The 27,118-nt window shown below is 46.6% G+C and overlaps 1 protein-coding gene across 2 annotated transcripts in view; it reads left to right on the top strand.

Moving 5' to 3' along the window:
* Positions 1-1,232: 1,232 nt before the first annotated feature.
* The window catches only part of WIPF1 (WAS/WASL interacting protein family member 1), a 125,974-nt gene continuing 100,088 nt past the window's right edge, over positions 1,233-27,118 (top strand). Inside the window, exon 1 of one of the 2 annotated variants that reach the window (XM_045033962.1) lies at positions 1,233-1,362. The gene's annotated coding sequence lies outside the window, so the exon portion shown is untranslated. The remainder of the gene's footprint in view (positions 1,363-27,118) is intronic. The other variant, XM_023259475.2, reaches the window with a different exon arrangement.

Genomic DNA, 27,118 nt, shown 5'->3' with positions numbered 1-27,118 from the left:
TAGGAAATCACTGGTCCCTGTTTTATATAAAACATAACCCGTGCATATTACCATAGAAATGGCTTAAAAAGAAAGACAAATATATAATAAACCTTCAAAAGACGGGTATACTTAGGAACCAAAGTTTGTCAATAGGACGGGTTTACACGTTACTTCACCTTTTTCCAGAAGCACTGTTGTCCCTGTTAAGAGTATGTCAAGATACAAATGTGTATATGGGAACGGTGGAGGAACAGAAACAGCCTAAAGTCAAGGAGGAACGACTTCCTCAGCCTAGGACATCAATCCCTGAGAGTGCATATTCCCACCCTTTTTGCTTTTATTCAGAGGGATACACAACCTTGATATTTTAACCTATGATCAAGTGGTTATTACATTGATCATACCTTGTGGTTGTTTTCAAATGCACACATTCTAGTACCTGGGGCGTCTGGGTGTGTGTTAACTTTTCTTTAAGAGTCCTGGCGCTTTCTCAGCTGGTCCAAGCCTGGTAAAGAGAGTTAGCCTTGGCGACGGAGTAGAACCTTCTTCACTTTCTCCAAATGTTTACTGTGATCCTGCCGTGTCTGAGGATGTGGGCACCTGATAAGCCCATCCCCTCTCGAGGCGAAACTACTGAAAGGACCCCACCCGTGTGGAGGGGCGGAACGACATCTCCCCACGGGAAGAGCCGCACCGTTGTCCCCACACAGGGGACGGGGAGACGGATGCACTTGCACGTGGGCCCCTGTGGGTTCCACTCTCTTTTGAAGTTCATTTTTAACACCAATTTTAATTTAAGGTGTCTCAAAGCTGGACCCCCTCTTTTGAGAACAGAGGAGAGGGCGATGGGAGAAGGCTTTCCTTCGGAACCCCAGCGGCGGGGAGCTGGCGAGCGAGGATGCGGGGTCCCGGGGAAACGGCCCTCTGTCGTACACACCTTCTAGCTCCCGCTCCTCTGCAACAGCCCGTCCTGGACCCCACCGCCGCGTGCCTTCACTGCTCAGGGAGCGGACACAGGGACCCACGAGCCCCAGCCACCTAGCACCCCACTCTCGCCACGCTCCTCTGGGCGACCGGGGGCGGAGAGGGGCGCAGAGCTCGGGAGAAAGGCGGGGCGGGCGCGGCGCCCGGAGGAGAGGGCGAAGGGCCGGCGGCGGCCTCGCGGCGCGTCCACATGTGGCGGGGCCGCAGGAGGCGGGGGGGACGGGGAGTCGAGGGGGAGGGTTTACATCTCCGCGAAGTTCCCGGATGGTCGCAGCCTCCCGGCGCTGAGCGCTTTTCCTGCCCGGCCGGCTCAGCCCTACGGACCGGGGAGAAGTTTCCCGGAAAAAAATGCCCCGCGCGCCGCGGGGCCCTGGAGCCGCCCGGAGCCGCTGCGCGGTAAGGGACGCGCGACCGGGGCGCGGGGTCTCAAGGCGGCTCCCGGGGAGACGCCCGCGGCCGCCGGGGAGGGCAGGGCTGGACGGCGGGGTGGGGAGCGCCGCGCGGCAGCGGGCGGGGGCGGCCGGGGGCGTCGGGGCTGCGTCCGCGGCGGGCGGTGGGCGCGGGCGCGCGGCCTCGGGAGGGGCCGGGCCGGGAAGGAAGGGGCCGCGGACGGCGGGGCCGCGGGCGCCGGGCGCCTCCCGCCTGGGCGCGCGCGTTCCTGGGCTCCCCCGACCCCGGGGCCGCGGCGGGGAGGAGTGGGGTGGGGGCTCGGGACCCGCGGCGGCCGTAGTTCCCCGCGGCAGGGGCTTGGCGGGGATGCGCTGGGGCCGCATCTACACCCCCAGCTCGGGCGGATGGGGACTTTCGGGCATCCCCGGGCTGGTTCGTGCCCAGGAATCGCCTCGCCTTCTCCGCTGGCGGAATCGAACTCATCTCGCAACGCGGCTCCCCAAACTGGGCTCCCGCCTGCAGCTCGCTGCTCGCTCTGTGGTCGGTATAGACGCGCGGGTTAGATGTGCGCATTGACCTTAGAGGCGCTTCCAGTCCCCGTCAGCGCCTTTCCCCTTGCCCGGGGCCTCTCCCGGACTTTCCGGACAGCCTCACTTCAGTCTCACTCCCCCTACCTCTTTCTGCTAACACATTTTTCTCTCTAAAAAAGAACTGTTGAAGAACGTTGCAAGCGTAAAAGAAACCAGCTGACCCAGTCAGAGGCGACTTCGACTGGTGGTTAGACTTTGAAATTAACAAAGGGTGTGTCTGTGCCCGCTCTTGGTCCCGCGTTATCCCAGAGGAATATTCCTTCCTGGGCCTCTGGCTTCTGGCCTTATCTCCGTTCTGGGGAACCCTCTCAAGTTGTTAGCAGTGACCGGGTAGACTTTGTCCCTTTTTCTTAAAGTTGCCTGTAACGGCTGTCCCCCGGATAGTCCCTGGACCCCACCCTCAATCGCTGGCCCTGTGTGTCGAGGCAGTGCTGCCGCGGAGTCCCTGGACACAGTCCCACCCTGGGTGGGTTTTCTTCTGCCAGTCTCCCAAGGCAATTTCAAAACAATACTTTAGCTTCACTTTGAGTCATTGGTATATTTTTCCTCCTCAAAAATGCCTTTTCCTATAACGGATAAAGGAACTCCAAGGAGGTTTTGTTTGGTTTCGTTTGTAGTTTGTATAAATTACCCTTTGACTTTCTGAGTTGAGAGAGCCCTGTACGCCATCAGCATTTTGCGTCTTGCCTCTCCTTCTGGTGCTCACAACACTGCCTTCTGCTCTTGCTCTGTGTCTTTACCTGCCTGTTATCCCCTCAAGGTCGAGGTTCTCGGGAACCAAAAAACCCCATCCATCTGTAGGAGCCCATTAGCTGTTATGGAAGTGTGCAGGCTAGACTTTGCAGATTTTTAAAAAAAATTATTTAACTCCAAGTTAGTTAACATATAGCGCAGTATTGGTTTCAGGAGTAGAATTTAGTGATTCATCACTTACATATAACACCCAGTGCTCATCCCAGCAAGTGTCCTCCTTAATGCCCCTCGCCCGTTTAGCCCATCCCCTGACCCTACACCCTGCCAGCAGCCCTCAGTTTGTTCTCTGTATTTTTTTTTATTTTTTTAAAATGTTTATTTATTTCTGAGACAGAGAGAGACAGAGCACAAGTGGGGAAGGGGCAGAGAGAGAGGGGGACACAGAATCTGAAGCAGGTTCCAGGCTCTGAGCTGTCAGCACAGAGCCTGACTCGGGGCTCAAACTCACAGACCTGGAGATCATGACCTGAGCCGAAGCTGGACGCTCAACCGACTGAGCCACCCAGGTGCCCCTGTTCTCTGTACTTAAGAACCTCTTAGGGTTTGTCTCCCGGTTTGTTTTTATCTTATTTTTCCTTCCCTTCCCCTATGTTCATCTGTTCTGTTTCTTAAATTCCACATGAGTAAAATATGATATTTGTGTTTCTCTGACTTATTTCATACAGCATAATACACTCTAGTTCCATGCATCTTATTGCATATGGCAAGATTTCATTCTTTTTGATCGCTGAGTAATATTTCAGTGTGTGCGCGTGTGTGTGTGTGTCTGTGTGTGTGTGTGTGTACCATGTATATGTATGTGTATATACCACATCTTCTGTCTCCATTTATCAGTCATTGGAAGATGTTATTGAACATTTTAGTCATGTCGTCTTCTTCCTTGGGACCTACCCAACCCCGCCATCACTTTGGCTCCCTGGCGAGCACATGAACTCTTTTGGGTTTGGTAATATAGAGCAAAGTGATTGGTAAGCAAGGTCAGATAAAATTCTGGGACGTTTACAGACAAGGAAATTACTTACAACTGGAGACATTCATGCCTTCTTCCATTTGTTTATTTCCCCAATTAAATCTCTTGTGGGAGTTCAGCCACTTTCGTGTGCCCTTGGCATATCATGCAACTTGAGACTCAACTTACCTCATCCAAGAAATGGGGTTGATAAACGTTGCTCTGTGTCCATCACATGGTGTGAGGATCAGGTAGGGTGATGAAGTAGGAAACAGCAAAAGGCAGCACAGCACAAGGCATCAGACGGACACCATGCAGTGTATAGCACCAAGATAAAAGAGTGATAAAGAGCTCAAGTGGTAAGGGGGGGAGAGAAGTTGGTATGCTCTTACCTTTCAAATGTACTGTCTCAGGTGCTCTGGCCAGGGATGGGCTTACTTTTGTGGGAAGCATTCATTCCTGGGTCCATGTCACTGTCTGATATTTCAGGGTGTTCTAACTATGGTTGTAATTTTAGGAAACATACGGTTTCTGCAGTGCACATCAGGAGAACAAAACTAAAGAAAAGCACCTTTTATTTGTTGGCTGTAATCCCTTTTTTTTTAAGCATCTCGTATTCAGGATTCTGTCTCCCAGAGTTGTGGTCTTCCTGAAGCCTGCCCTCCGGTGAGGCCCACCAAATTCCTCATGATTCCCATACAGAGGTCTCTCCGCCAGTGTGTCCCACTGCAGTGTGTCCCAGCAGGTCCACAGTTACACCAAGTGTTGGAAGGTTGGGAGGCATAGCCTGGAGAATAGCCAGGACGCACATCACTGAAGATTCCAATCTCAGTTGGAATCCAGCCAGATACTCATTTAGCATTGAGGGTCCCTGCTAGGGGGTCACCGCTGTGCCATAGGGCACAGCAGTGGAGTGGGAGACATTGCTCAGAAAGAGATGGGAGTTTGCCCCTGGACCCTTACCTTCTGGTAGAGATGAGGCAGCTTTCAAACAGTGAAATGCAAGTCAGAATGTGGTAAATAAGGTAAAAAAAAAAAAAGATACAGGTCAAATACAAGGAATTTCGAGGAGAATGAAATTGCTTCCAGCTGGGGGGAGTCCATCCTTCACTGATTTGCCCATTTAACAAATATTGATGGGCCAGGCACAGGAAGGCTAATGGGCCCGTCGCCATTGCGGTCCCCTTTCCCTGCCCCAGTGAGGAACAGTTCTGGTTCCACTTCGCTGTGACAAATTAATGCTTCATCCCTCAGCCGCATTGTATCACCCAGCCCAACATTTGTCACTTGTTCCTACCCTGTAGGGATTACTGTCAGGTCAGAATAATTCTGTCGCTTGAATACTTTGTAATAATACAGTTATTTGATACAGTAATACAGTCAGTTGAGTCATGCTGTTCTGCTTAACACACATGGACTAGTATTGAAATATTCTGGTCCTTCGCCATGGGTGTCACTAGAAGCTTATGAAGACTTGCTTCTGTAAATCTGGGTGAGGCCCGGAATCTGTTTTCTGAGAGCCCCCTCCCCTCGGTTGTGCTGATACGCTGTCACGTGCAAGGTTAAAGCATGGGTCTGGAGGTTGGGCCGATCTTGCTTCTAGTGCCAGCTCTGTCTTCTGCAAGTTCTTTGACCTCTGTTTCTTTGCCTTTAAAATGAGAGTAACCACCTCATCCTGTAGGGTTGCGAGGGTCCAGTGAAGTCATGGTCGTGGATTGTTTAGCAGATTGTCTGGGACTGTGCTGCTGCTGCTGCTTGGTATTTGTGAGCCATTATTATCACTATTACCAGTGTTAGTATATGCAAAACACTGTTGGCATTCCTTTTGTCAAATGGAAATACAAAAACAGCCTAAACATAGCAACAGCCTTTTGTATAAATTAACATATAATAATCCCTTAACAGTCTGTAATTTGTTGAGTGTTTTCACCCCAATCACCTCGTGTATTCTCTTAACAGCTGGAGAAGCAGGAATCTCACAGAGCAGAATCTCAGTGTTTGGGGGCCAGCAGCCTGTGATCTGCTTACCCAGTCAAGCCTACTCTGCTGAAGTTATTGGGGCAGATAAAGGGTGGGAAAGCAAAGACAAGACGCACTATACCCTGGTCCCTTGGCACTAGGAAGTGGCACATAGTAACAATCATGGTGGCCATCACCAGTGTGAGGGTGACCAGTGGATTAGACTGCCTGCCCAAGGTTGGGCTGCTTAGGTCACAGGAATAGCACCTAAAACCGTGGGGTGGCCCCTGTGTGGATTCCTGGGATGCATGCTTAGCATTACAGTCCTCAGATCAGTCGTAAATACTTGCTAAGAAGTCAAAAAATAGGCTTTGCTAATACTCAATAAAAGAACTTAGCTAAGATAGACAGGAGACACAGTCACCTACAATTTTAGTTTAGAAGCTTCAGTAAGCATGGCTCACATTGTAAAAACATGTCACTGTGGTGTTATGTGATTTAACATTTTAGCATTACTCACTATGGATATATTTTTTTTCTCTTCTAGTAAACCATCTTTCCAGTATAACACAGTTTCTTCTTTTCAATTTTCTTGTATGTCTTAGTTACATGAAGGGAATCAAATTCTTCAAATTTGGCCTAAGCTTTAAAAAAAATCTCTCCTTCCTTCCTTTCTTCCTCCCTGTCTTCCTTCCATTCTCCCTCCTTCTTTCACTTGCTTTCTTTAATGTTACCACTTACTGTGTGTCATTTAATTGAATCATTTAGTAGCTACACAACCCTGTGATGTAGGTTCTGCTCATATGCATGGAACCTGAGGCTGAGAGAAGTTAGGTAATGTGCCCAAGGTCACATAGCGAGTGAGAGAGCTAGTATTTTAACCTGCGCCATTCTGATTCCAAACTCTGCACCCTTGACCCTCAATTTCACCTTCATCCATATTATATACTGCTTTGCATGTGGTGGGCTCCATCTAAACTATTATGTTCCATTCCCATCTGTATGCCTTTGCATTGCCTTTTCTTCTCCACGCTGCCCCTTCTCTTCACCTGATGTTGAATCCTATAGATTCCTCAACTTGGCCACAAATACTTGTTAAGAAGAAAAATAATAGACTTTGCTAATAGTCAATAAAAGGAGAGTATTCTAAAATAAAGAAGAGACCACTACAACTTAAAAGTTTATTTTTATTTATTTTCTATTTTCTTACCTACACAATACATACTCCACTTAGTATATATCTATATATGTTTATATTATTTAAATATATAAATTGTTCTTTCATAATACTTGACTACTTTAAATATGTGTAATATGTACACCTTACCTCGTTACCACACCTAAATGCAGTTGGTTACATTTCTCCTATTCTCCCTCTTCTGCCTTCCCCCCCACCACCATCTACTTGCATATTTGAGACTCTGTTACATGGATATTGTTTGCATTTTGTTTGTTTTACCTTTTTAGTATTTCTTGGACATAGTACTACTATATTCTTTTTTTTTAAGTTTATTTATTTAGTTTGAGATGGAGAGAACACCATCAGGAGAGGGGCAGAGAGAGAGGGAAAGAGAGAGAATTCCAAGCATGCTGTGTACCATCAGTTTAGAGCCCAATGCACGGCTCAGACTCACGAACCGTGAGAGCATGACCTGAACTGAAATCAAGAGTCAGATGCTTAACCAACTGAGCCATCCAAGTGCCCCTAGGACTACTGTATTCTCGCAGCTGCATAGAATTCTACTGTAGCAATAATGTATATATCATATATATACATTTAATGTATTTTATATGTATATATTATGTATATATAAAACATTATATATATACTGTATATATATATATGATGTATATATGTGTGTGTGTGTGTGTGTATATATATATATATATATATATATATATATATATATATATATAATGATTGGTGCATTATTGGTGTCCACAGTCACTCATTAGAGTTTGCACTCTTATTGCACAGTTCAGTGACCATCAACTCACCTGCTGGCTTTTGCTAATGATGCCCAAATAATTAATCCATTGAGTCAAGTCCAACAACCAATCATTCACTAACAGAATAACTATAGTCATTTAATTGGCATACACAGACCAAATGGGCAGTTGGTTGGATTTCTTGCTTTTCAACCACTTGTGTCTCCCCAACCCATTTCTGAAACCTTCCATGCATTTTTCTATAGACATATGCAGGAGATTATGTCTGTTGACTGAAGAATTTAGGCCTGAGAAGGACCACACGAGAAATGTGGCCACATCCCAGAGTGATGCAATATTGAAATGTTAAACATGTTACCAAGTAATATTTCAAGAAATGCCGAGACTTCCCTGCTCCCACTCTCACAGCAGAATAGATTTTAAAAGTAGAGAACCTTTAGACCTTGGAGAAGATCTTGAGAAAACATGTACGCTAGCTATTTTTTTTCCTGAAAATGTAAACAGTGAGATCAGTGTCTTAACCACAGTAGTCTTGTGTTGTGGGGATGGATATTTAGATAATGGAGACAGTCAGATCAGCCTGAGATATAAGAGGAAAAAAATGGGCTCTTCTTGAACAGGCCCCTGTCATAAGCAGCACATGTAGGTGGTGAGGGAGGGACTTTCTGGAAGGACTGTGGTATGGATTTGAGAGAAAAAGGGGTGGAGAGGGAGAATGAGAGAAGTCTAAGCTGTTTGCTTTCCCAGATCCCAGAAGGCAGGCTGAGAGACACTAAGACAGGATTTCAGATGGTACTAAAATTTCCAATTCAGGGGCGCCTGGGTGGCGCAGTCGGTTGAGCATCCGACTTCAGCCAGATCACGATCTCCCGGTCCGTGAGTTCGAGCCCCGCGTCAGGCTCTGGGCTGATGGCTCAGAGCCTGGAGCCTGTTTCCGATTCTGTGTCTCCTTCTCTCTCTGCCCCTCTCCCGTTCATGCTTTGTCTCTCTCTGTCCTCAAAATAAATAAACGTTGAAAAAAAAAATTTTAAATTTCCAATTCAGTTTTTGAGGGTCTGGAAAAAAGGCAGAGTAGTTGAAGACCTTTTAAAAACCTTTTTAGGAAGTAGTATAGCAATTTATGTTGAGCAGTGCCTGTTCTTATCTATGAGAGCCAAGATTTGATTGCCATGCATGGGTTAAGAAATAACCCAAAGCGTCAATTTAAAATATCTCAGGTTTTTTTGAGTAAAATTTCATACTGTTCTTTTCCCTAGAGTTTTAAGCACTGTTTAAAAAAAAATTTTTTTTGTTTTGTGATTTGAGACACATTCAGAAATTAGATTATTGTTAAAACTAGGGCAAGTCTTGAGTGACATTTTATAAGATGTTGGAACTAAAACCTCTGTATTTAAACATCTCTCTCCTTTAATTTTCTTTTTCTTCCTTCCTTCCTTCCTTCCTTCCTTCCTTCCTTCCTTCCTTCCTTCCTTCCTTGATAAGAAAGTGGGAGAAGCAAAGGAAAAAAATTCTCAACTGGTTAAAGGACAATGTGTTACTGTGGTGTTATTTAAATCATAAAACACCTTTCTGTACAGAAGTTCTGTGTGCATCACCTCTACGTTGCTGTGATGAAGTGCTGTGTGTCCTGGAGCTCAGAAAGCCACCAGACCAAATGCTCAGTCTCTGGCTCAGTTAAGCATCTGACTTTGGCTCAGGTCATGATCTCCATGGTTCATGAGTTCGAGCCCTGCATCGGGCTCTGCACTAATGGCTCAGAGACTGGAGCCTGCTTTGGGTTCTGTGTCTCCCTCTCTCTCTCTGCCCTTCCCCTGCTTGTGCTCTCTCTCTCTCAAAAAATAAATAAACATCAAAAAAATTTTTTAAGACAAAAACGGAAGAACTATATGAAGAAAAGGCTAATAGTTTTCTCTTATCTCACTCAGATTCTAACTCCTCAAGGTAATATTATCTGTTCAGGATGTGTCCTTCCTCTGTCTCTGCTTCTATAACTATATACAAATGCATGTGCACATATATTTTTTTTCTATTAAAAATAGGAACATACACATTAGGCTACAAGATTTTTTTGTTGAGATGCAGTTGACGTAAAACATTGTGTAAGTGTAAGGGTACGGTGTGCTGATTTGATACAGTTATATATGGCAATATGATCACCACCATAGCTTTAACACCTCCATCACCGTCGCATAATTATCATTTCTCTTTTGTGGGGAGAACATTTATGATTGCAAATATGTACTTTCAAGTATGCAGTTTCACTATTGCTAACTATAATCACGATGCTGTGCATTAGATCCCTAGAACTTACTCATCTAATCACAAGTTTGTACCCTTTGACCAACATCTCCCCATTCCCCCCCAACCCCCGACAGCTCCTAGTAACCACCACTCTACCTTCTGTTTCTACAGGTTTGGCTTTTTAGATTCCACTAAGCCAGATCATACGGCATTTTGTCTTTCCCTGTCTGACTTGTTTCACCTAGCATAATAGCCTCAAGGTCCTTCCATGTTGTCACAAATGGTAGGATGTCTTTCTCTTGGCTGAGTAATACTCCATGGTGTGTATATAGTACATCGTCTTTATGCATTCATCTACCAGTGGACACGTAGGTGGTTTCTCTCTCTTGGCTATTGTGAATAATGCTGCAGTGAATATGGGAGTGCAGATATCTTTTTGAGATCCACAGATTTTTTTTTAACATACCAAAGCATCATAGACATTCTCTCCAAATCAAAAAACTCATTAAAAAAATTAAAAAAAAATAAAAAACTCATTTATTTATATCATGGCTGCTTCACATGCCACAATTTAACCATTCAGGTTGTTTCAAGTTTTGTGCTATATATAGCAACAGTTCTTCTCTGAACATCCATGTGTGTAAATTCGAACGAGCTAACACGCAGAAGCTTTTATTTTTGTCTGTCAGAGTCCCCAAAGTGGTATTACTTTCCAAAAGTTGTAGCAATTCACGGTCCCACTAACACTACTTGAAAATATCTGTTTCCCCCATATCCTTGCCAGCACAATTTATTTTAGAAGGATAAGCTTTCTAATCTCTTTTTCCTGTTTTGTTTCAAATGATTTCTGCAGGGAGCACTTGTCACTATCTTTACTTTAAAAAATCCCATTCATTTGAATTATTCATGTCTTGTCTTTTCCTTAATTTTCTAATGTGCATGTGATTTGTCTTCTAGAACTGGAGGAGAAAAATTTGAGCCTAACCCCACTGAGCCTAATCGTTCTGTATTGAAGTGAAACAAAACACTTGATTTCTCTTTATAATAAAGTCAATGTAGACTCTTCAGTCCCAATTTTCTCCTGGTAAAAGTATATTATTTAAGAAATTGTCTCCGGAAGTATAAATGTTTTAATAAAAACAGAAATTTATGAAACACAAAAGATGGGAAATTTTAAAGGAGTTTGGAGCACGCAGAGCTAACGGAGTTTCCCTTTCGAGTCCAGAAATCTGAAGACAAAGGTTCTTTGAGAGCATTCGTTCTAAGTTATAGCGGATTACATCAAGAGGAAAAAGTGAATCACAGCAGATAGGAATTTAAACCTGGAACATTGCTGAAAAGCCCCTGCACCGTTGCTTTTGCTTGTTTTTTCTGGGAGGTGGGACTAGATCCCACGTCTCCTGTTCTGCTAGTTGCTGAGTTCATTAGAAAATTATTTGTATATAACTCCAGCAGTACATTGGTTAATCAGAAACATCTGCACAACTGGGGTCGTTTATAGGAACAGAATAACTAAATCAATCAGCGCAATTTCTTGTATTCGGGGAGGTCGGGCCAGCATTGTGTAGCCCAGAATAATAACAGGGCTTTGTCGCTAACCTGGCACAGATGGCAGAAAGATTGTGTCTGGGCAGCAGAAGTCCGAACTGAAAATGAAGAAATCCTGTGGGTCCTTGATATCTGCCTTCATTAAGTTTTACTCTGTTTCTAACGTTAGTGTTTTTAAGGCTCAGATGCTTCAGAAAGGGATGTCCTGTTCAGAAAAAGAACACATCAGAGTCATACCTTCGAAGGACGGAGTCTCCTGAGCGAGTCTGAATTGTCCAGATCAGAGTCCCCTGAAAGATAAGTCTGTATGTTCCACCCAAACTGCCAGAGCTGTGACAAGCCAAGGGCCTCGTGCTGGGAAAGCGCCCCAGACCAGACAGGCGAACTGACATGTCTGACTAGAGGCAGCTAAATCGGGCAGAGGACATGAGCTCCCAAGAGAGGCGGACGCTGGAGTCCTGACCTGATGTAGCCAGAGCAGTTCCTCAGGGTGGGTGTCCTTGTGCAGAGCCCCAAAGGTCCATGAAAGTTGAGTGGGTTCCGAGAACGCAGTCCCGTGTTCTGGCTCTCGCAGTCAGCCTTGCTGGAGACTTCGCTATAGGAAGACAGGGCGTCTGAGGAGCACGGGGAAGTCTCTAGACCCAGTGTCTCCCCGCGTGGCCCAGTCTGAGGGACCCTGAGCTCTCCCTCGACCACTTAAAAATACAAGTCGTGCTCAAGGCCAGAAGTCCACTGGTCCGGACTCCCAGAATCCTGAGGTGGGATTGGGTTCCTGTTGCCTGGGTGGCTTTAGGTAGGGCTAACCGTGGTAGGCAGCTGCCATTAGGTTTTAGCTGGTGAGTGGTCAATGGGGAGGGAGGGTAGGCCCCCCCCGGGGAATTGGCAGCTTTTCTCTCGAGATCTACCATAGTCTCAGCGCTGGGATTTGCGAACGCTCGCATCGTCTGAGGGCCCCCATGTACTGATGCGTGTGGCCCCTGTGCTCTCCTTTCGCTCTGCCTCTGCCTTTAGATGCCTTCCAATCCTCAGAGGCCGTGTGGACTCTTGAAAATTAAGCCACTTTCAGGTTAAGTCCTGCTATCCACCAGCTCATTTATTTGATGTCTTTTCCATTGGATCCTCTGGTCAAAGTAGAGTGAGTGGGAAGGTGGACAGAGCAGAAAGATAGGAGCTCAACACTTCCAGTTCCGGCTTGAATGCCAGTAGTCCTGTGACCTTGACAACAATAAAACGCTATGTGGAAGTTGAGTGGAGAGATCTGTAGGGATGGGGAGATTGAGGCTCGGAGGATGTCTGGGATGCCTGTTCAGGGGCTTACAGCGGCTCCCCATTGGCACCGTCTATAAACAGTGCACTCATAAACATTTTAACTTATCAGTCAGAGGCCCGATGACTCTGAAATTTCACCTTGCCTGTTTTTGACTAAATGTTTGATAAACAAGTGGCATCTCTCATTTAGCTAAAATAGTGTATGTGTGTTATGTGTAATATGTAAAATCGAGTTATATTTCAGCAAACCCCCTGAGTTCTTTATGCTTGAATCTCATTGTGTACTTGCTGAAGAAAGAACATTAGCTATTACCCTGAGATTTTCTTTGTAATGTCATTGGTGGAGGTGGGATTTCCGCTAGACGCTGTCCAGGTATGCCTAGCAGATCTTGTTTTATTTACATCCAGTGAAAATCACACTACCTCACTATATGCGTATACACATCCATTATACTGACCCTTATTTTCCATTAGGACACACACGGTCATAACCCTGAAACCGCCTGTCCTCACCATCTACTATACACGTGTGCATGCATCATTTGCTTACCCTTTTTCTTTTAATTTTTTTTAACCTTTATTTATTTTTGAGAGGGAGAGAGACAGAGCGCGAGCAGGGGAGGACCAGAGAGAAGGGAGATACAGAATCCAAAGCAGGCTTCAGGCTCCAAGCTGTCAGCACAGAGCCCGACGCAGGGCTCGAACTCACGAACTGTGAGATCATGACGTGAGCCGAAGTCAGACGCTCAACCCACTGAGCCACCCAGGCGCCCCCATCTGTTTACTCCTTTTATCGAGCACTTCAGATATAACCACAAGGCACCAGTTCCAAACTTCATTAGGAAAGTCCACTGCTGGGGCTTATTTTTTATTTATTTTTAGATTTTTAAATGTTTATTTTGAGAGAGAGAGAGACAGAGAGAGAGAGAGCATGCATGCATGCATGTGCCCAAGCCGGGCAGGGGCAGAGACAGGGAGAAAGAATCGCAAGCAGGCTACACGCTGTCAGTGTGCAGCCCAGTGCGGGGCTCAAACCCAGGAACCGTGAGATCATGTGACCTGAGTGGAAATCAAGAGTCAGATGCTTAACCAACTGAGCCACCCAGGCGCCCCCATTGCTGGGATGGTACACGCATCAGCCTTTGTGGCTTTTTAGAAGGCAGAGGTCATTGCTCACTAAAGTGCTTTTTGTATAGGCTCAGACAAAAACACCATATGCAGGTGACTGTGTGTTGCTTCACTGTGATGGTGGTGATTCCTGGGAACGGATAAAAATACCCAGATGGGGCTTCACCTTAAGAGTTCTGTCATGCTCATTGGTTGGTGGTTGTGAGCATTGCTGGTTGAGTCTCTTGTTTGCATTTCTTACTCGTGGCCTGAGGAACAACACGTTGCTATTTTGGCTCGGAGGCAGACCATCTTGGATATCTTCCAAGAAACTGTGTGCTGCTTTTGCTTCTTGAGATTGGTGCTAACATTACAGGATCTCCAGTTATGCATGGAAAGATCCTGGGCCAACAGGCTGGTCAACGGTGCCCCTGTGGACTTTCTGCTTTACAGAGAGGTTAGACAAACTTGTCTACCCAGGAAACTGAACCTTAGGACTGGTGCCCCAGAGAGCCTAACCACCATCTTAGATAAGGTTGTGACTAGGAGAAACTGTTTCTGAGTTTCAGCCCCGAGACCCAAGAGAGGATGAAGTCCTAGTGGAAACTTCCCCTGTGCTCCCCTTCAGCTCTGGCTCCAGCAACACAGAGGGGGAGAGGAAAAGGGAAGAGGCTTCTGGTGGTGGACAGAGTGCAGAGGTCAGCAGTGACAGCACGGAAAAGAATCTGGTGGTTTCAAGCTGCAGGGAGAAGCCTCAGCTTGGGGCAGGGAGCCATGGAGTGAAAGGAGTGAGATCCTTAACCTCCCCCACCCTTCCAAGAAGGTCCCCTGTTAATGAGGTTTCTGGGCAGGGGGCTGCAAGTATAGGGACTCTTGGTGAGCTGGCCTAAGCGATGGTCTGCTCTTCGAAAGAACTCCTTAGGAAACAGAAACAGAAATAAGAGGTTGCCTGCTTTTCGCGTGCTTACTCGCAGAAGTAAAAAATGAATTATTCCTCCAGATTTCCAGGAATCATTTTTACAAGTGATAATCCTAATAGTATCTAACATAGATATTGCTTACTATGTACCAGGTAGTGTTCTAAATGCTCTAATAAGTTAGCCCACTGAATCCATATGATGATGCTATGAGGCAGGCACTGTTATCTTCATTTAGCAGATGAGGAATTTGTGGGGAACAAACTTGCCCAAGTTCACACCATTCACTTAGCAGAGTCCAGATTCGGTCCAGTCCATGTGGCTTCAGAGCCCGCTCTGAACCGTGATGCTCACCCCGCCCTCTGGCTCTTCAGCGAGGGGCAGAAAATTGGAAAGGACCTAAGTGGCCCCAGCTTTTTTCAAGCAGATGACTGATCACTGGTGCAGTGTTCTGGGAAAATGACCTGAGCTTTCTGTTCCTCTGTTTTCCCTCATGTGTCTGGGTTAGGGGCACCAGCCCACTGGGAAAGGACAGCCTGAAGCAGTGAAGACCAACCTCCTCTTCAGTGGTGTTTTGGGTCCAACAGTAACTTCTCTCTGAATCATCCACTTTAACACCTGACCCCCGTCACAGACATACATTCTAAATGACCCTCTAAGACTGCAGTGTCTCGAGTGAGGAAGAAAATCTTCCTAGAGTGTCACAAGTGCTGCCTAAGACTGGTGTCATTGACTAGCATCACATTATTTTCTCGAGAATAAATGAATAACACAGGTTATATTTAGCTGAGGGGGAAGGAGTGTAATACTCAACTGTAGGGGCACCTGGATGGCTCAGTCGGTTAAGCGTCCAACTTCAGCTCAGGTCATGATCTCGCGGTTTGTGGGTGCGAGCCCCGAGTGGGGATCTGTGCTGAGAGCTTGGAGCCGGGAGCCGGCTTCAGATTCTGTGTCTCCCCCTACCCCTGCCCCTCCTCCACTGCTCATGCTCTGTTTCTCTCTCCCTCAAAAGTAAACATTAAAAAACATTAATACTCAACTGTGAAACATAGAACCTCTTATAAAATAACAGAATATTGGAGTTAGGAAGCAAAGTGAAGATAAAGATCTTTTTGCCCGTCCTCCCACTTCACAGGTGAAGAAACAGAACCCCAGAGAAGTTAGGCGGCTTTCCCAAGGCCAAGGCTGGTTGGTAGCAGAGTTGACGCGAGAACACAGGCCTGCCGAGTTCCAGCCCAGTGCTTTTTTCCCTGCCCAAGATTGGATAAAATAGTCCCTAAGTGATTTTCTTTTTAAGTTACAGGTGGAACACAGAATGGTCCATTTCCTTATTGGACAAGGCCAAAGCTAACACTGCCCTAGAGTGTGAGGGGTGCAGCTGGAGACCTCCTTCAGGTCCAAACCACAGTAAAGCCCAGCTGAGGAATGGCAAGGCAGTGTTCAGGGCAGGGACTCGTGTGGAGTTCACAGGGCCAAGCCTCTGCCTTCTAGACTGTCCTGGCCAGGAGAGCAGTTATCTGTCCCCACTACTCTGCTCAAGTCTGTTGTTTTGAAGGTGAAGGAATTGAACTGGCTCAGTTTATAGCAGAGTTCAGTGAGAGGGATGGGGAAGAAGAGGGAAATGGTCACTTCTTTACCATAAAGGAAGATGTATCTCAAAACCCTTCTGCTGAGAGTGACTATCAGGCAGTCAGGTCTCTACCAGGCTTTGGGTCCCAGAGGCCTGCAGGCTGCAGGGCTCTTGCTACATTACTGAGATGGAGAATTTTAAGCCCTTCCTGGAAGAGGCTTGGGCAGCCTGTGGAGGCCTCCCTGCGGACCTCTGCACCACTGGCAACCTGGGCAAGACTGCTGACGTCTGGGGTCAGAAGCACAGGGGCCCAACAGACACTTCTGCTGACAAGGACAACTATAGGTAACCTTCGTACCTGCGGAGCAGTGGCCTGGGAATCCCCACAGGCAAGAATGGAGAGGAAGTCAGCTCTGCATCCGGGAGAGACAGAAACCTGAGACTCAGAGGGCATCCAGAGCTGTGTTTCCCACTTCTGGGCTCTTCTGCCTCAAAATGGGCCCAAAGGGAGCTGTAAAGTAACTTTGTCTGGGGCTGATTTCATCCCTGGTCTTGTGTGATCCCACCCACAACAAGAGCATTTGGGGGGAATTAAAACTACCTTGACCAGCAGTTCTCAAAAGCACCCTCTTGGTGGACCGCCAAGGGGTGTGGGACAAATTATTCCTTCCCTCCCTTCAAGCAGTTCTGTCAGTCCCCTTGGGGACTTCTGTGGCAATTTATCTGGCCATCTTTTCAAGCCCAGGAAAGACAAAATAAAAAAAGCTGTCCCCAGAAACAGATAAAACAAAACCAAGTTCATTCTTTTCTCTTCTTTCTTTCTTTCTTTCTTTCTTTCTTTCTTTCTTTCTTTCTTTCTTTTCTTTCTTTCTTTCTTTCTTTCTTTCTTTCTTTCTTTCTTTCTTTCTTTCTTTCTTTCTTTCTTTCTTTCTTTCGAGGTGGGGGAATAGGGATGGGCAGAGAGAGGAGGACAGAGGATGCAAAGTGGGCTCCATGCTGACAGCAGACAGCCCGATGTGGGGCTCAAACTCATGAACTGTGAGATCCTGACCTGAGCTGAAGTCAGACACTTAACCTACTGAGCCACCCAGGTGCCCCCAAAACCAAGTTCATTCTGAAGCTGGATGTGATCTGGAAGGTTTTCAGGGAGGGGCACAGCTCACCAGGCCCATGGGGCCTTTCTAGCCTCAAATCTGTAGGTCCTTGTTCTTGACCAGAGGATAACAGGATCTTTTGTTTATCTGGTATGACCTGGAACCCCCCTTCTAGAATTAAGCAAGAAACCAGAGGCAGAGATAGGATTCAAAGTTAGAAGTTTTGGGGGCACAGTCAGTTAAGTGTCCGACTCTTGATTTTGGCTCAGGTCATGACCTCACGGTTGTGAGATTGAACCTTGCGTTGGGCTCCATGCTGAATGTGGAGCCTCCTTAAGATTTCTCCCCACCCCCAATAAATAAATAAACATTAAAAAAAATGAAACAGGGGCGTCTGAGCGGCTCAGTCAGTTAAGTGTTTAATTCTTGATTTTGGCTCAGGTCATCATCCTAGGCCCATGGGATCCAGCCCCGCATTGGGCTCCATGCTGAGTGTGGAGCCTGTTTGGGATTCTCTCTCTCTTTCTGCCCCTCTCCCCTGCTCGCATGCTCTCTCTAAAAATAAAAATAAATTAAAAAAAATACCAAGTTATAAGTGTCTGACTCCCATGTCTGTGGTTTCCCTGCCTTGTGCTTGATTAGAATGACAGTTTTGGTGACACGTCCCGCCTTTGTGCCGTGCCAGTGTCAGCCAGCCTCCTGTGATGCCGGACCCCTCTGGCTACTCCTGCCCCCTTGCTGTTCGTCTGCCTCTGTAAGCCTAGATGGTGCAGAAAGTGGTTTCCAGCTCTCCTCCGAGGGGTCGGGGGGTACTGAGGGGGCTGCTGTGGGCAAGCGCCAGGCCAGGTGCAAAGCGGGCCCCACTTTCTCCTGACCTTACTCTCCCAATAGCAGTGTGAAGCGATGAACTCTCATGAGACCAGTATCGGCCTGCTTGCTCGGAGGAACTAGGGGGCAGAGGGTGCCGTAACTAGCCCTATTGCATAAATCGGCCCAGCCAGTTCCTCCTTTCGTCCCCCACAAGGTGCAACACAAGGGCCCAAAGCTGAAGAACTTCACGAATCAACTCAGTTCTAATACAGAAGCCACAGGTGACGAAACTTCCCCCGTAGAGATTCAGGGGTCTGGTGGGTCCCTTCTTTCCAGACTCAAAATATTTCCAAAAGGTAAAATTTCAGAGGCAGTGAGTGGTGTTGAGTTTGAAGAACAACAAGAGACATGCTCAGAGGGTAGCCCTGTTCCTATACTTGAATAACAGACGTGAAGGGATGTGGCATCTGGGCAGTATTTGAAAAGCAGTCTCTCTCTCTCTGTGAACAGTGAGTACACCACATAAAGAAGCGTTGTCCGAGCCAGCGTTTTGAAGCCTTGTTTGACCATGACTCACAGTAAGAAGTACATTTTTCATTTCTAGTACACGTAGATAGATAGATAAGAGAAACAAATGTTTTATAAAACAATTCCCATTCGTACTAAATGCGATACATTATGTGTGTGTGTGTGCGTGTGTGGATGTATATGTGTTTTAAAAAGCACATTTCGACCCACTCAGTTGACTCGTCTGTCCGAGAATAGGCAACAGCCGGCAGTTTGAAAAATACGGATTTGAACAGAAACGTGTCAGACATGTAGAAACTGGTCTCATTGGCTTCCTGGCCCCAGGAGAGGTTTCCCTCACTTTTCTGATCACTAGAAGCTGGTGGAGAAGTGATGGCGAGGCAGGAGCAAGGAAGGGAGAGGAGGTCATGGCTGAAGGAGGGGCCGGAGGCAGAGTTAGGCCCCGCTCACACCGCAAGCGCTTGAGTGCTTGCGATGTGGTGTCCTGGCACGGAGAGGACTGGCCGTGCTCACAGTGCACGGGTCCTCGTGTAAGGATTTCTGTCCACTAAGGTTTGTAGTGAAAAGTGGAAGCATAAACTGACACACAGGAGCCTGAGACACCCCTTCGTCCCGCGTTCCCTGAAAGAAGGAACCATATTACAGGACTGTGTTCAGTGTTACATCCCTAGTTCTGGGTCTCATTTATATTAAGTATTCAATGTTTCTTCAGAGACCGTGTTATCTCATTAGTACTTGCAACTAGGCTAGTAAAAATCCTAATTATGTATGGTAGTATTTTAAATTTTTTTTTCAACGTTTTTATTTATTTTTGGGACAGAGAGAGACAGAGCATGAACGGGGGAGGGGCAGAGAGAGAGGGAGACACAGAATCGGAAGCAGGCTCCAGGCTCCGAGCCATCAGCCCAGAGCCTGACGCGGGGCTCAAACTCACGGACCGCGAGATCGTGACCTGGCTGAAGTCGGACGCCTAACCGACTGCGCCACCCAGGCGCCCCTGTATGGTAGTATTTTAAAAAAACGTGACTTGGGGGCACCTGGGTGGCTCAGTCGGTTAAGCATTCGACTTGATTTCGGCTCAGGTCACGATCTCACGGTTCGTAAGATCAAGCCCCGTGTCGGGCTCCATGCTAAGAATGGAGCCTGCTGAAGATTTTCTCTCTCTCTCTCTCTCTCTCCCCCTGTCTTTCTCTGCCCCTCCCCCTGCTCTCAAAAAAAAAAAAAAAAAGTAAAAATAAAAAAAGCAAACCCACAACATTATTTGAAGGGCACTTTAACACACTTGAGTCATAATGTCATATAAATGGGACAGGACAGATAAGAAAGGCCCAGAAAAGCTTGGGTTGTATAGCAGAACTGCTAAACCCCATCTGAGTTTCAGGTCCTCCACACAGCAAGCCTTTAAAAAGTTGAGGTTTGTCTGGTTTGACTCTTAGGCAGGCCTTGGGACGAATTGCTCTGGCTCTTGGCTTTGAGAGAAGTTCAAGTGGCGTGGAGCAAGCTGACCCTGGCCGACCAGGGAACAGGAGAGAGGGCACTCAGACTTTCCACGGTTGCGAATCTGAGCCTGCCCTTAGTTTACCTCTTGGGTCAGGCAGTCCAGGATGATGTGACTTAGGCTTAAATCACCCAAGTTTCTGTAGAGAGGAGGGTGCTTGGGGACACTCTTTATTGGATCCTCCGTGGAGTCTGTTTTAAGTTCCAGAGCAACCCAGCACTAATGGAGCACGGAGCTAAGTAGTGGTCTGGGGCTGTGGAGACCCTGACGTGGGTCCTGATGCAGCGAGTGAAAGGAGCCCCCTGAGCTGGGTTCCGTGTAAGCTTCCAGCCCCGGGTGGGGGCCTTCAGGACCTGAGTCTGTTGGTCCAGATCCCAACTTCTTGCCATTCCTGCTGCTGTACTAAATCAGCTACAGTTCTGGGAGGGAGGAGGGGAGTAGGCATGGAAGCAGGAATTTGCTTCCTGAGAGAAGAGGCAAAGACATGATATGATTTGGGAAAGATACTCTAAAAGGGTGGCTTCCCTCCTAAAAGTGAGCAAATACAACAAATATAACCCCAAGATGACTGCTGTCAATTTTAGACATGTGCTCAAGTTTCACATAGCCCAACCCCAGAGGAAAATAGCTAGGAATGGCTGGGAACTGAGGATAATTTGCACTTTTCAAAAGATCCCCTGGGATTCTGCCTTAAACAGGTAGCTCTTTGGCTCTGGGACATGGACATAGGCTTTGGGACCTTGGAGATGTGTCTTCACAGACTGGCGGGCCCACCTAGCAGACTCTGTCTGTGTTTTTAAGACATTGCTCAGTTATTTACTCGTATTTAACGTAAAGAATTCTCTTGGATAAGACCAAATGTAAATGCAAAAGAGCATTCAAATCACAAGGCAGGCAGGGAGCCCCAGATTCTAATTTTAACTCCATCATTGTCGCTATGAACTTGGGCCTCAGTTTCCTCATCCATTATTTGGGGAGGTTGGAGATGCTCGCTCTGACCTCCTTCAGCTCAAACACCCTGTGGCTCTCTTCAGCCTGAGAAACATTTTCTGGCAGGAAAGAGAGGCTGTCCAGAGCTTCCTTCTCAGGCAGCCAGTGAGTACATTCTTTCCTGTGCCCACATATGGAAGCAATTTCTAGATTATCCAAGGCACTTGTGCTGCTGAGCTCAACCGAAACAGAGGAGCTCAGTGGTGGAAAGTGGAAAAAAGAAAAAAACCTGCACATGTTTTCTTACCACCGTGCCCTGTCGTATCTGCAACGGTCCCTGCAATTTGCCCTTCCCTGATATCTCAGGGGTGTGCCAGTGGGATTGGGGAATTTCACAGATAAAACCCCGATAAAAACAAAATGAGTGTTGAGCTCACTGCTTCTCCTCGGAAGCCAAAGGCCACTCTCTGCCCTTCTCCCCTGGAAAGGGTAAGGCTGGGGGCTGGGGAGGACCGTGAATTCCTGAGTTTTGTTCCCACATTTCTTGTAATCTTTCGCTCTGGTCTGTTAAAATGACGACTATTAATGGCTGCCTTCAAGGTTCTTTGTAAAGTTGAAGTGGGAAACATTAGCCAAGTGCTTTGAAGGGGAAAATGTTTTATTAGTTCCTCTTCTGAACTCCTGGGGGTTTTGGTAGCAGTTGAGTGGTAACTCTTACAAACTGGAGGCACTGGGGCATTTACTCCTAGATTCAGGTCAGGAAAATGATTTTTCCTAGAGCATGACCTTATTCACAAAGCCTCATCTGTGGCCCTGGTCCCCATAAATGGTCCTAAGGACCTTATTTCCTCCCTCCCTCTTTTCACTCCTGACCGTAATTCTTGGGGAAGGAGATTACTGAAAAGGACATGTTTATATGAGAAATGCTTTTTGTTCCCCTTTCAGTCAGCCCCTAACTTCTCTACTGCCTAACCCCCCCCCCCCCCCCCACTGACACAAACATTTAAAAATTAATTTGTAAAACGGAAATGCTCTTCCTAGAAATGAGGTCTGAGTGATTAGGGATCTATGAATGTACATACCGACTTTTGGTAAAGCTGTTGTGTCTGTGTTCTCATAAAGATCTGAGGTATCCCTTCCAAATACTTGCTGGAAAAATCTCTCAAAATCAAGACAGTAGGCTGAGAAATGCCAAAAGACACTTAGCAGAGACCACATTTTGTTTTGTTGCTGGGTCTCCAGTGCCGAGCCTTCTCTGGTTAAAGCATACCTCTCATTCCCGGAGAGCGCCTGTGCACCACTGGTTTGCTTCGTCTCGGGTTGCCGCCGTGGAGGGCTAGAAATCAAACATGACACGAAGATAGAAACACTTATCGGAAACTCACGTGTCTGCTCGCCCTATTTCAGGACACTCAGATTAGCTCCACCGGCTACAAATATGATTATAATTCCATACATACATTTCCCCCCTCGTGGGTTTCTTGCCCGTTTCAGAGTGGCTAAACTCCGCGGAACCATAGTCGAGAATGTTTGAGCCCCATCTCTGTAGGACTCTGTGCTAGCTGTTCTTCAGTGCTGGTCAAAGAAAGTTCAACTGACCTGCCTCCTGTCTGCTAGATGCTGACGGTCTGAAGCACCAATCCAGGAGATGAGTGACAGCATGTGGGCCTGTTCCTGCCACGGGTATGTGCAGTTTCCACTTGGGGCCAGGTTGGGTGCTCTGCACCAGGCAGGGTAATTCAGCTCCCGGCTCCCCAAGAAGACGAAGACCATTCATGTCGCAGCCACATCCGCACCCATCCAGACACCAGGCTCCCACTGGACCAGTAGAGTTGAACTCACCCCTCCTAGGCCGTTGCCCCCAAACCTCACTCCTCTGCAGCCTTCACTCTTGGGAACACCCACCACCTGCCAAATAACAGTCAGTGATGATAGTAGTAATAATGGTAGGAGCAAATGTTTATGGAGCATTTCCTGTGTATCTGGCTCTCTTTTTATTATTCTTATTTTGCCAACGAGGAAACTAAAGCACAAAATGTTAGTCAGCCTGCCTACCATCCCAGAGCCAGTAAATGGCAGAATCAGGATTTGAACCCAGGCAGTCTGACTCCAGAGACTATTTAAAGTACACTTCTTTTGGGACGCCTGGGTGGCTCGTTTGGTTAAACGTACTGACTCTTTGTTTCGGCTCAGGTCACGATCTCATGGTTTATGAGTTCGAGCCCCACATCGGGCTCACGCTGACAGTGCAGAGCCTGCTTGAGACTCTCTCTCTCCTTCTCTCTCTCTGCCCCTCCCCCTCTCACTCTCTCTGTCTCTCTCTCAAAAATAAATAAACTTAAAAAAAAATTAAAATAAATAAAGTATACTTCTTTCTACTGAAGAATTCCAGCCCTGTGGTTTCCATGTGGTGGTTCACGTTCTAGTCCTTATAGCCACAGAACGACGTAATTTTATTAACATAGGACAGACGTGTAATATTTGAAGACAGTTATCACATCTCTCTCTTGGCTCTAAACCACCACACCAAGCTCTTAGGGCCAGTTCTACCCTGGGTCTCCTTCTTGTTCCCAGAAAAGCACAAAGAGTGCTTTATAATTTTCCATCCAAATCAGACACTTGTGAGAGGCAAGGGAGCACTATTAATAATCATGCTGGGACAACAGGCATCAATGGGGACTGTCCTAGGCAAACCAGGATGTGGTTCACCCTACCCCCGGGCCACGGTAGAGATGCCACCACTTGGAATGCCTTCTGAAGCCTGTCCAAGTGGATTATGGGAAAGTTGAGCTAATGGTACACAGATATATTATTGATGAGAGATTAGGTTTTAGGAGTCTGCCATGATCAGTCAAACTTCCTGCAGTGGAAAAGTGCTGGATGTCAGGTTGCGTCCCACAACTGCTAATGTGTGTGATCTTGGAGGAGTCACTTCCCCTCCCAAGTTGTTAGTTTTCGCAGCTGTAAATAGAGGTTGGTAATCTGGAAGTCCCTTCCAGTGCTAAGCCTCTGATCCTGTGTCAGCCTTCCTGATGCAAGCAATGGTGTCCATCCTCGCTTGAAAGTCACAAACACGGAGCATGAGGTTTTTCATCCATTCTCTGTCAGTTTAACTGTTCTCCTGCCGGCATTATTTGTCAAGCCCTAGAGGTAGATTATTAGAGTGCCAGAAAGATCTTATCTAGTTTACTTGCAGAGAGTCAATGAAATTGTGCCAAGCACCAAGAATCTTCTTTAAATAATGCTTTTCTTCTCAGACAGCCCTAGATTTTGTCAGTGTAAATATAGGAAACAGGAAATGGCCCCCATTAAATGTACCTGTTGACTTAGAACTTTCTTTAAAAAAAAAACAAAAAACTTAGGGGCTCCTGGGTGGCTCAGTCGGTTAAGCTGCTGACTTCAGCTCAGGTCATGATCTTGTGGTTTGTGGGTTTGAGCCCCAACATTGGGCTCTGTACTGACAGCTCAGAACCTGGAGCCTGCTTCAGACTCTGTCTCCCTCTCTCTGTCTCTGCCCCTCCCCCGCTTGTGCTCTGTCTCTCTCTCAAAAATAATAAATAAACATAAAAAAAATTTACTGGGGCACCTGGGCGGCTGAGTTGACTGAACGTCTGACTCCTGATTTAGGCTCAGGTGGTGGCCCCTGGGCCGTGGGGTCGAGCCCCATGTTGGACTCCACACTGAGCATGGAGCCTGCTTCAGATTCTCAATCTCTCTCTCTCTCTCTCAAATAATAATTTTTAAAATATTTTTTTAATTTACCTTTTATATTTCACAGTCTATTGCATCTGTGAGATAATTTCGAAGTATTTTTACACAATGTATCTCATTAAATCCTCAAAATGGCTGCATAAGATGGGTATTTTCTTCGTTTTGCAGATATTGAAACAGGCCCAAGGAGACGAAGCACCTCGTGGGAGGACCCACAGCTAGTTAGAGGTGGGGATGCGGCTCTGACTCCTGTCTGCAGGATCCTTGTCCAAATGTCCTTGTGCTGCACTGGTAGTTGCAGTTTGTGTTTGTTAAGCAGAGGAGTCTTTTTTTCCAAACAGAAGCAAAGCTTTTCTAGGTGAAGTGGAGTGGACCGCCCTATGTGGTGCCCTGTGAAGGGCTCCGTGAACCTCCCCCAGAACGGGGTTCGAACAACCGCGCACTTCGCAGAGGTGCCTCACGCTATCTTTGCCCCTTTCAAGGATACAGGTTGCTCGCAGGATTCTGCAGAAGCTCATTCTACTTAACGGGTTGCATTTAATAAACTTCTTGGTGATTCTCAGTCGCTTGGTCTAACCGTCACGGGACCTGTGTCGGTTGTACGAACACGGTCATCTCTAGCAGCATCGTCTCCCTCCTTCTCCCTTCTCTCCTCTGACTCCCGTGGCTCAGTCAGGACCCTCTCCACCTTGTCTTCCCACCTTGCCCTGCTCCTCCCAGCCCCACCTCTACCACCAACAGAACCATGTGTGTCCTTTCTGGATATTCCTTGGCTGCCTTCATCATTCAGCCCCTTACCCGCTAAACACTAAATACCTATGAAATAAAATCATGTGAGAAGGCTCAGCCTAGTGACTGATGAGCCCACATCGTTACTGCAAAGTATGGTGCCCCTTCCTTGTGTCTGAGATGATTGGCTTCACCAAGATAATCTCCCAGGTTCCTTCTATTGCAAAATCCTACTGTTTCTATGCCAGCCTTTTCTCTTCCCTGGGTTGCTTGGCTCATTTTCACTGCCTGTGTATCCTTTACTCTCCCTCAAATCGAAGCACAGTCCATTGCCTCCACCAGGAGTTACCCCCTGGAAGAGGAAAAGTTAAAGAACAAGATTTTCCATTCTCCGGGGGCGCTGGGTCCCAGCGAGCTGCCGAGTGCCATCTATTCAAAGAGCACCCTTACCTAGGGAAGAAAAAAAAGAATGGGAAATATTTCCATTTTTTAGTTCTTTATTTTGTTCTCAGCAGTGTCGTTTTTTTTTTTTTTAAGTTTAAGAGACAGCACACTTGAGCATGTGAGTGGGGGAGGAGGAAAGAGAGTTGGGGGAGAGAGAATCCCAAGGAGGCTCAGAGCTATCCGCAGTGAGCCAGACAAGGAGCTTGATCTCACCAACCATGAGATCATGACCTGAGCTGAAATCAAGAGGTGGACGCTTAACCGACTGAGCCACCCAGATACCCCTCTCAGCAGTGTTTAAAAGGGGTTCATGGTCAGATGCCGGGGTGGCTCAGTCGGTTAAGCGTCAGAGTTCAGCTCAGGTCATGATCTCACCGTTTGTGAGTTCAGGCCCCACATCGGGCTCTGTGCTGACAGCTCAGAGCCTGGAGCCTGCTTTGGATTCTGTGTCTCCCTCTCTCTCTGCCCCTCCCCTGCTTGTGCTCTGTCTCTCTGTCTGTTTCTCAAAAATAAATACAAAATGTTAAGAATTTTTTTTTTTAAAAAAGGGGATTCATGGTCAGTGTCACCAGCTGACAGGACAGTGACATTTATGCTTCAGGTTCTGTTTCTCTCTGCTTAGTGTCTGGAGCTCTGTAAACACTGAGAACAGATCCTTCTCTTTGTAAACATATGTAATTTACACTGCCAGATTTTTCCTAAATCTTTACTCTCCATCACGTAAGGTTTCTTAATTAGATATCATTTTAAAAGAAATGATACATTCCAACCAATACATTGGCAGTTTTACCTACTAAAAACCATTCAGAAAATTCAAAGTATTAGTGCAGTGTAAACTGTTAGAAAAGATAATTGGCATTCCATTTTGTATTTTCAGAAGAGACATACTTTGCTAAGGCCATAGTTCTTATATAATGGTTTTTTTTTCTTTCTGAAAGAGCAGCAATTATTAGAAGTAGCAATCCAAAATTCCACTAAGCCAGTATAAATTTAGTAGTCTTTCTCCTCATTCTGCAAATGTACATGGGTTTATTATTTTTTTAAATAATCTTGCCATATCCTGGATTATGTAACAGTGTGTGTCAGCTGTCTCCATGGGGCATCAATATTGTGTGTGTGTGTGTGTGTGTGTGTGTGTGTATAATTGATTAGATGCCTACAGCTA

This window comes from Felis catus, chromosome C1, assembly GCF_018350175.1.
Source record: "Felis catus isolate Fca126 chromosome C1, F.catus_Fca126_mat1.0, whole genome shotgun sequence".
Classification (NCBI taxonomy): domain Eukaryota; kingdom Metazoa; phylum Chordata; class Mammalia; order Carnivora; family Felidae; genus Felis; species Felis catus.
Note: the sequence above shows the minus strand (reverse complement) of the source record. Positions and strands in the feature narration are given on the sequence as shown.